Below are 9,213 nucleotides of genomic sequence, written 5' to 3' on the forward strand. Positions count from 1 at the left end.
CCCCACCATTACCCTATAGTCCTGCCACGTCCCCCTCACCGAGATGGTAGAGATAGTGATCAATAAATACTAAGGGAACTCAGAGACCAGTGCTGGTGCCGGTCCTCCGTATGCTGAGCGCCAATCCCCTGGGCCCACTTTTCTTCCTCTATACTTTGTCTCTGTGTCTTACTTCCTTTCTCAATCTCTCATCTCCACCTTTCGAGAAATACCCACGGGTGTGGAGGGGCAGGCCCCCTTCAGTCCAGCTGGAGAAGTTGTGCTCTCTCTAGAGGCTCTGAACTCCTCTGGCTGCTACCCGAAGGCAGATAGGGAGGAGGATGCGTGGATGGGAGGGGGTGCAGCAGCGCCCCTATCTGCATGGAAGCTTGTCCTACCTCTGCACAAAGCAGACTCCTAGTAGTTGTTTTTGGAAGGTGACGTTTTCCTTCCTTCCTTCCTTCCTCCTTCCTTCCTTCCTTCCTTCCTTCCTTCCTTTCTTTTTCTTTCTCTTTCTTTCTTTCTCTCTCTCTCTCTTTCTTTCCTTTCTTTTTTCTCTCTCTCTCTCTCTTTCTTGCTTCTTCCCTAATATAAATATTTTAATTTAAAAGTACATTTTACTGTCAAAAATGGAAACTTGGGGAGGGCAGAAAGATCACACACAGGGCTGCCACTTCACAGCTGGAGGGTTGCTCCGCAGCCGTCCAGAGGCGCTCCTTACTTCCCAGACGGTGGGGCAGCTGGACAGAGGCGCTCCTCACTTCCCCGACAGTGGAGCAGCCAGGCAGAAGCGCTCCTCACTTCCCAGACAGTGGGGCAGAGGCGCTCCTCACTTCCCAGACGATGGGGGTGGCTGGGCAGAGGCGCTCCTCACTTCCCAGACGATGGGGGTGGCTGGGCAGAGGCGCTCCTCATTTCCCAGACGGTGGAGCAGCTGGGCAGAGGCGCTCCTCACTTCCCAGACAGTTGGGCAGCCAGGCAGAGGTGCTCCTCACTTCCCAGACCATGCGGCAGCAGTCCAGAGGCGCTCCTTACTTTTCAGACAGTGAGGCGGTGGGCAGAGGCGCTCCTTACTTTTCAGACAGTGAGGCGGTGGGCAGAGGCGCTCCTTACTTTTCAGACAGTGAGGCGGTGGGCAGAGGCGCTCCTTACTTTTCAGACAGTGAGGCGGTGGGCAGAGGCGCTCCTTACTTTTCAGACAGTGAGGCGGTGGGCAGAGGCGCTCCTTACTTTTCAGACAGTGAGGCGGTGGGCAGAGGCGCACCCCTTGAAGGTGAAGTTTTCTGTTGCCATCAGAAAGAGATGGACAAAGGACCATTGGTGGAAAATAATCAATTCCGTTTATCAGAAACACACTTCGTAAAAGAAAATGTAATAATAACCCTAGACCAGGGAGGCATCCTCAAACCCAGCAGTTAACGCACAGTGGGGAAGGGACATCAGCTTTGTAGCCAGGCAACTCTGAGATCCCCCCTTCCTTACTGTGTGACCTTGAGTGGTTTACTTAAGGTCTCCAGGCCTCTAACTGCAGGCGTGAGCCACTTACCCAGCCCATTTTATTATTTTGAAAACGTTTTCGGGTGAGGTGTGGTAGCTCATACCAGTAATCCCAGCACTGTGGGAGGCCGAGGCGGGCGGATCACTTGATATCAGAAGTTCAAGACCAGCCTGGCCAACATGGTGAAACCCTGTCTCTACAAAAACAAAAACAAATTAGCCAGATGTGGTGGTGCACACCTGTAATTCCAGCTACTAGGGAGGTTGAGAGGGGAGGATTACTTGAGTCATGATTGCATCACTGCACACCAGCCTGGGCGACAGAGTGAGACCCTGTCTCAAAAAAAAAAAAAGAAAAGAAAAACTTTTTCCACCTGTGTAATTTTATTTGAAGAAGGTTAAAAATGGCTGATTGCGGTAGCTCATATCTGTAATACCAGCACTTTGGAAGGCGAGGCGGGTGGATCACCTGAGGTCAGGAGATCAAGACCAGCCTGATCAACATGGTGAAACCCCGTCACGACTAAAAAAAAAAAAAAAAAAAAACAGGCATGGTGGCATGCACCTGTAGTCCCAGCTACCTGGGAGGCTGAGGCAGGAAAATAGCCGGAACCCGGGAAGTGGATGCTGCAGTGAGTGGAGATCTCACCACTGTACTCCAACCTAGGCAACAGAGCAAGACTCCATCTCAAAAAAAAAAAAAAATAGATCGGGTGCAGTGGCTCACACCTGTAATCCCAGCACTTTGGCTGGCTGACGTGGGGGGATCTCCTAAGGTTGGGAGTTCGAGACCATCCTGACCAACATGGAGAAACCCCATCTCTACTAAAAAAAGAATATAAAATTAGCCAGGTGTGGTGGTACTTGCCTGTAATCCCAGCTACTCAGGAGGCTGAGGCAGGAAAATTACTTGAACCTGGGAGACAGAGGTTGCCATGAGCCCAGACCGTGCCATTGCACTCAAACCTGGGCAACAAGAATGAAACACCATCTCAAAATAACATAAAATAAAATAATAAAAATAAATATAAAAAATAAGGTTATATATGGGATCTTTAGTATATGATTGTATGGAATATATATCTAGAATATATATATATGGGATCTTTTGATATGATTTCTTTTGATTTCTATAGAATCATCAGTACATGATTATACATGGAATGTATGTATGGAATCATTCGTGATTGACGTTTTTCACTCATCATAATACCCTTGAGGTTCATCTGAATTGTTGCTGGTTTCCATAGGTTGCTTGTTTCCATTGCAGGGCACGATTCATTCATGGCATGGATATACCACAGCAGGTTGAACCATTCACCCACTGGACGTTTAGATTGGTTGCTGTTTTTGGCTATTGTGAACAAAGCTGCAATGAACACAGGTTTTTGTTGTTTTTTCAAAAATGTGAACACAAGTTTTCATTTCTCTGGAATAAATGCCCAATAGTGCAATTGCTGGACTGTATGTTAAGCACATGTTTAGTTTTATAAGAAACTACTGGCCGGGCGCAGTGACTCACGCCTGTAATCCCAGCACTTGGGGAAGCCGAGGCTGGTGGATCATGAGGTCAGGAGATAGAGACCATCCTGGCGAACACGGTGAAACCCAGTCTCTACCAAAAATACAAAAAAATTGGCCGGGCGTGGTGGCGGGCACCTTTGTCCCAGCTTCTAGGGAGGCTGAGGCAGGAGAATGGCATGAACCCGGGAGGTGACGGAGCTTGTAATGAGAGGGGATTGCGCCACTGCACTCCAGCCTGGGCGACAGGATGAGACTTCATCTCAAAAAAAAAAAAAAAAAAAAAGAAACTACTTGGCTGGTCGCGGTGGCTCACTCCTGTAATCCCAGCACTTCGGGAGGCCGAGGCGGGCAGATCACGAGGTCAGGAGATCGAGACCATCCTGGCCAACATGGTGAAACCGTGTTTCTACTAAAAATACAAAAAAAAAAAAAAAAAAATTAGCTGGATGTGGTGGCGGGCGTTGTAGTCTCAGCTACTCAGGAGGCTGAGGCAGAAGAATTGCTTGAACCAGGAGGTGGAGGTTGCAGTGAGCCGAGATCGCGCCATTTCACTCCAGCCTAAGAGACAGAGCAAGACTCTGTCTCAAAGTTAAATAAATAAACAAATAAATAAATTAGCCGGGCATGGTAGCGGGTCCCTGTAATCCCAGCAACTTGGGAGACTGAGGCAGGAGAATTGCTTCAGCCCGGGAGGCGGAGGCTGCAGTGAACTGAGATCACGCCACTGCACTCCAGGCTGGGCGACGCAGCCTGTCTCAAAACAAACAAACAAACAAACAAACAAAAAACTCCTGACCGCAGGTGATCCGCTCACCTGAGCCTCCCAAAGTGCTGGGATTCTGAATATTCTAAGTGCGTCATATAAGTGGAATCATTCAGTATTTCTCTTTATGTGATTGGCTTATTTTACTCAGCATAATATCCTCAAGGTTCATCCATGTTGTAGCACGGGTCAGAACTTCCTTCCTTTTCTAGGCTGAATAACACTCCATTGTATGTGTAGACCACATTTTGCCTCTCCATTCACATATTGATGAAAACCTGGGTTGCTTCCATGGGTGTACAAATATCTCTTTGAGACTCTGCTTTCAATGTTTTTGAGTGTACACCTGGCAGTGGAATTGCTGGATCATCTGGCCATTCTATTTTTAATTTTTTGAGGAACCGCCATGCTGTTTTCCACAGTGGCTGTCTGCTGTTATTGGGTGAAGTGTTCTGTATATGTCTGTTAGATCTAGTTGGCTTATTGTGTTGAGTTCTCTATTTCCTTCCTTTTTTTCTATCTGGTTGTTCTGTCCATTATTGAACATTGAGCACTGAAGTCTCCAATTATTGTAGAACTTTAATTCTTCCTCAATTCTGTTAATTTTTGCCTCATATATTTTGAGGATCTGTTATTAAGTGTGTAAATCTTTTTTTTTTTTTTTTTTTTTGGATACAGTCTCTCTCTGTCGGCCAGGCTGGAGTGCAATGGCGAGATCTTGGCTCACTGCAACCTCCGCCTCCTGGGTTCAAGCAATTCTCCTGCCTCAGCCTTCCAAGCAGCTGGGATTACAGGCATGCGCCACCATGCCCGGCTAATTTTGTATTTTTAGTAGAGACGGGGTTTCATCATGTTGGTCAGGCTGGTCTCAAACTCCTGACCTCAGGTGATCAGCTCACCTCGGCCTCCCAAATTGCTGGGATTACAGGCATGAGCCAATGTGCCCTGCCTTGGTGTGTAAATTTGTATAACTGTTATACCTCTTGATGCCTTAAAACTTTTATTAATATATAATGTCCAGCTGGGCACAGTGGCTCACAGTTGTAATCCAAGCACTTTGGGAGGCCAAGACGAGAGGATCACTTGAGGTCAGGAGTTTGAGACCAGCCTGGCCAATATGGTGAAATCTTGTCTCTACTAAAAATACAAAAAATTATCTGTGCGTGCTGGTGTACGCCTGTAATCCCCGTTATTTGGGAGACAGAGGCAGGAGAATCACTTGTACCTGGGAGGTGGAGGTTGCAGTGAGCCAAGATCGCGGCATTGTACTCTAGCCTGGGCAACAAGAGTGAATCTCTGTCAAAAAAAAAAAAAAAGTATTTATTCGTGTCTTATAACCTTTCTTCATTTAAACTCAATTTTTTTTTTTAAGAGATAAGGTCTCACTATGTTGCCCAGGCTGGTCTTGAACTCCTGGGCTCAAGCAGTCCTCCCAACTCAGCCTCCTGAGTAGCTGGGATTACAGGCGTGAGCCACTACATCTGGTTAAAATATATTTTATCTGATATCAGCATAGCCACTGCTGCTCTCTTTTGGTTACTATTTGCATTACATTTTATTTTCATTCATTTGGGTGAGCCCGCCTTTAGTATCTGCCACACTCTCCAAAGTGATATTCCCAGTTGATATTCTCACTAGTGTTTACCTGTGTGTTAATAAGGCTGTTCAATTTTGCTTATTTTATTGCTTATTTCATTTCTTTTATAAATTGCCTATGCATATCCTTTGCCCATTTTTCTGTTATTTGTAGTAGACAAACCTTTTATATAGAAACCTTTTATGAGATTAAGAAAGCTCGCTAAGAGTTTTGTTGAACTAGGAATGCTTTCTTTGGCATGGCAGCACGCTTCAAGCTCTTAAGATAGCTTCTAAGCTGTCTTTGCATCTTCTAAGATACTATTTTGTTTTGTTTTGTTTTGTTTTGTTCTATTTTTTGAGACGGAGTCTTGCTCTGTTGCCCAGGCTGGAGTACAGTGGCGCGATCTCAGCTCACTGCAACCCCCCCCACCCCCAGATTCTAGCTATTCTCCTGCCTCAGCCTCCCAAGTAGCTGGGATTACAGGTGTTCACCTTCACATCCAGCCAATTTTTATATTTTTAATCAACTGATATAGTTGTAACATGATTCTGTTTGACAAGTAGTACTGGCTTGTGGTTTGGATTCACTATCAAAAGAAACATGATAGTCTTCACCCAGTATGCATTTCCTTGGCTTTAAGAAAAGATACAGGACAGATGGGACAATGTGTGTAGCAGCACAGAGTGGAAGTCTCAGGACTCCCACATGTAGCTTCTGAGGCCCCTTGTCACTCAAACACACGGACACTTGGTCCTGAGGCTGAGGGAGTGTGGACCTGCCCAGCTCTGGGAAGCCATCAGCTCTGGGGCCTTCAGATTTCATGTCTTTTTTTTTTTTTTCTTGAGACTGAGTCTCGCTCTATCACCCAGGCTGGAGTACAGTGGTGTGATCTCAGCTCACTGCAACCTCTGCCTCCTGGGTTCAAGTGATTCTCCTGCCTCAACCTCCCTGGTAGCTGGGATTACAGGTGTCTGCCAACACACCTGGCTAATTTTTGTTTTCTGTTTCTGTTTTTGTTTTTTTGAGGTGGAGTCTCACCCTGTCACCCAGGCTGGAGTACAGTGGCACAATCTTGGCTCACTGCAACCTCCGCCTCCCCAGTTTAAGCGATTCTCCTGCCGCAGCCTCCCTAGTAGCTGGGATTACAGGCACATGCCACCGTGCCCAGCTAAATTTTTGTTATCTTTAGTAGACACGAGGTTTCACCGTTTTGACCAGGCTGGTCTCGAACTCAGGTGATTTACCAACCTTGGCCTCCCAAAGTGCTGGGATTACAGGCATGCACCACCATGCCTGGCCAATTTTTGTGTCTTTACTAGAGAGGGGGGTTTCACCATGTTGGCCAGGCTGGTCTTGAACTCCTGACCTCAGGCAATCCGCCCACCTCAGTCTCCCAAAGTGCTGGGATTACAGGCGTGACTCACCGCGCCTGGCTGGATGTAATGCCTTTTTAGTCAGGGACTCTTCAGATCCTGGGCTGCCATGTCTCTGATTGAAGTTACTCATGAATTATAGTTTTTTAAACATTGTGCTCTATTTTTGCCCAGTTGTAGCATCAGGGTTGTGATTATCCTGGGTCATGATTTGGGAAGCTTCCCACCATTTTCTTTTCTCTGGAATAGTTTCTGTAATGTGGAATGATTTGTTCATTGACAATTTGGTGTAAATTGCCAGTAAAACCATCAAGGCCTGAGGTTAGGTAAGGGTTGGTTGGTTACCTTTTCAGTGTCCTCATTGATGATCGACCTCATTGAGTGATTTTTTTTTTCATTTTGAGTCAGTTTTGGTGATTCTTACTTTTACAGTTTTTTTTTCTGTCTTTTTTTTTCTTCCTTTTTGTGGAGAACAGGGTCTTGCTATATTGCCCAGGCAGGTCTCCAACTCCTGGGCTCAAGCTGTCCTCCTGCCTCTGGCCTCCCTGAGAGCTGGGATTACAGGCGTGAGCCACCGCACCCGGCGTGATTTTTACTTTTATGGACTATTTATGTAAGTGTGCTAGAAGGCCAACCAAGACTTTTCCATCTGCCCTAGAATTGGTGACTGGGAGTTAAAACCATGGTCAAAGAGAGATTACGTACCTAACATCCTAAAGAAAGCTTCAGATGGGTCAGGGTCAGACAGACACACCACAGAAAGGCTCACAGCAAAGTCTTGTGAAGAGGTGTTCAGCTTTGGCCAGGAGACCTCAGCAATAAGCAACAAGCAACGGCTGGGAATTAAGAGGGCGTAGGAAACTGAGTGTGCAGAAAAACACAAACTCAAGCCGTATTTTTCCTCTGTTCTCGCACCAACACAACAACAATCAACACAGAAGACTTCTGTGACCAAATGTGGGGGATTTCTTCCCACCAACAAATAAGCAATCCATTCTTCAGCAGACACCAGCCGGTGTCCTCTCAGTCACATCCAGCACTACCTTGAGATGGTGTCAGATCTCACAGGTTGAGGGCACAGTCCCCAAAACTGCCCCTGCTTTAGATACCAGTAGAAAGCCCAGACCCCTGGAGTGTCTGACCAACAGATTTCAAGTTGAGGTTCCCATGACCCACTCTTTGGGTTCAGTTCATTTGTTAGAGCACTACTCCAGAGGTTGCGGTAGGAGAATTGCTTGAATCCAGGAGGCAGAGGTTGCAGTGAGCTGAGATTGTGCCACTGCACTTCAGCCTGGGCAACAGAGCGAGGCTCCGTCTCAAAGAAAAAAAGGAAAAAAGATCAATGAGTTCTAAGTGTGCCTAATTCACATTATGATTTTGTCTTTAACGTGTGAATGATTTAGGAGCAATAGCAATGTTACTCCAGCAAGAACAGGAATCTAGCTCAAATACTGATACCATGGTGTCTAGCAGCACAGCCTACCCTGAACTCACTGGAAATCAAAACCCATTTGTCCCTTAAAATATTTTAAGTAATTTTGGAGAGATGTAGGAGAATAATGCTTTTTTCTTTTTCTTTTTCTTTTTTTTTTTTTTTGAGACAGAGTTTCAGTATTGTCACCCAGGCTGGGGTGCAATGGCATGATCTTGGCTCACTGCAACCTCCCACCATGGGGCTCAAGCAATTCTCCTGTCTCAGCCTCCTGAGTAGCTGAGATTACAGGTGTGTGCCACCATGCACAGCTAATCTTTGTATTTTTAGTAGAGATGGGGTTTCACCATGTTGGCCAGGCTGGTCTCCAACTCCTGACCTCAAGTGATATGCCCATCTTCGCTTCCCAGAGTGCTGGGATTACAGGTGTGAGCCACCGAGCCCAGCAGAGAATAATGCTTTTCAAACATTTTTTAAATTTTTTAAATTTTAATTAATTAAATTTAATGTTTTAATTTTTTAGAGACAAGATCTTGCTCGGTTGCCCAGTCTAGAGTGCAGTGATGGCTCACTGCAACCTCAAACTCCCTGGCTCAAGCAATCCTCCTAACTTTGCCTCTTTTTTTTTTTTTTTTGAGATGGAGTCTCGCTCTGTTGCCCAGGCTGGAGTGCAGTGGCGTGATCTCGGCTCACTGCAAGCTCCCCTTCCCAGGTTCACGCCATTCTCCTGCCTTAGGCTCCCGAGCAGCTGGGACTACAGGCACCCCCCGCCACCCCCGGCTAATTTTTGTTTTTTTTTTTTTTAGTAAAAGATGGGTTTCACCATGTTAGCCAGGATGGTCTCGATCTCCTGACTTTGTGATCCACCTGCCTCAGCCTCCCAAAGTGCTGGGATTACAGGTGTGAGCCACCGTGCCCAGCTCTAACTTTGCCTCTTAAAATGCTTGAATTACAGACATGAGCCACTGTACCCTTCCACAGTAATGCTTTTTAGGGCTGTATTAGTTGGGGTTCAGCCAATAAACAGAACCACTAAGATGTATATATTTCGTTTACGAATTTAAAA

This window comes from Trachypithecus francoisi, unplaced genomic scaffold (assembly GCF_009764315.1).
Source record: "Trachypithecus francoisi isolate TF-2019V2 unplaced genomic scaffold, Tfra_2.0 Lachesis_group14, whole genome shotgun sequence".
Classification (NCBI taxonomy): Eukaryota; Metazoa; Chordata; class Mammalia; order Primates; family Cercopithecidae; genus Trachypithecus; species Trachypithecus francoisi.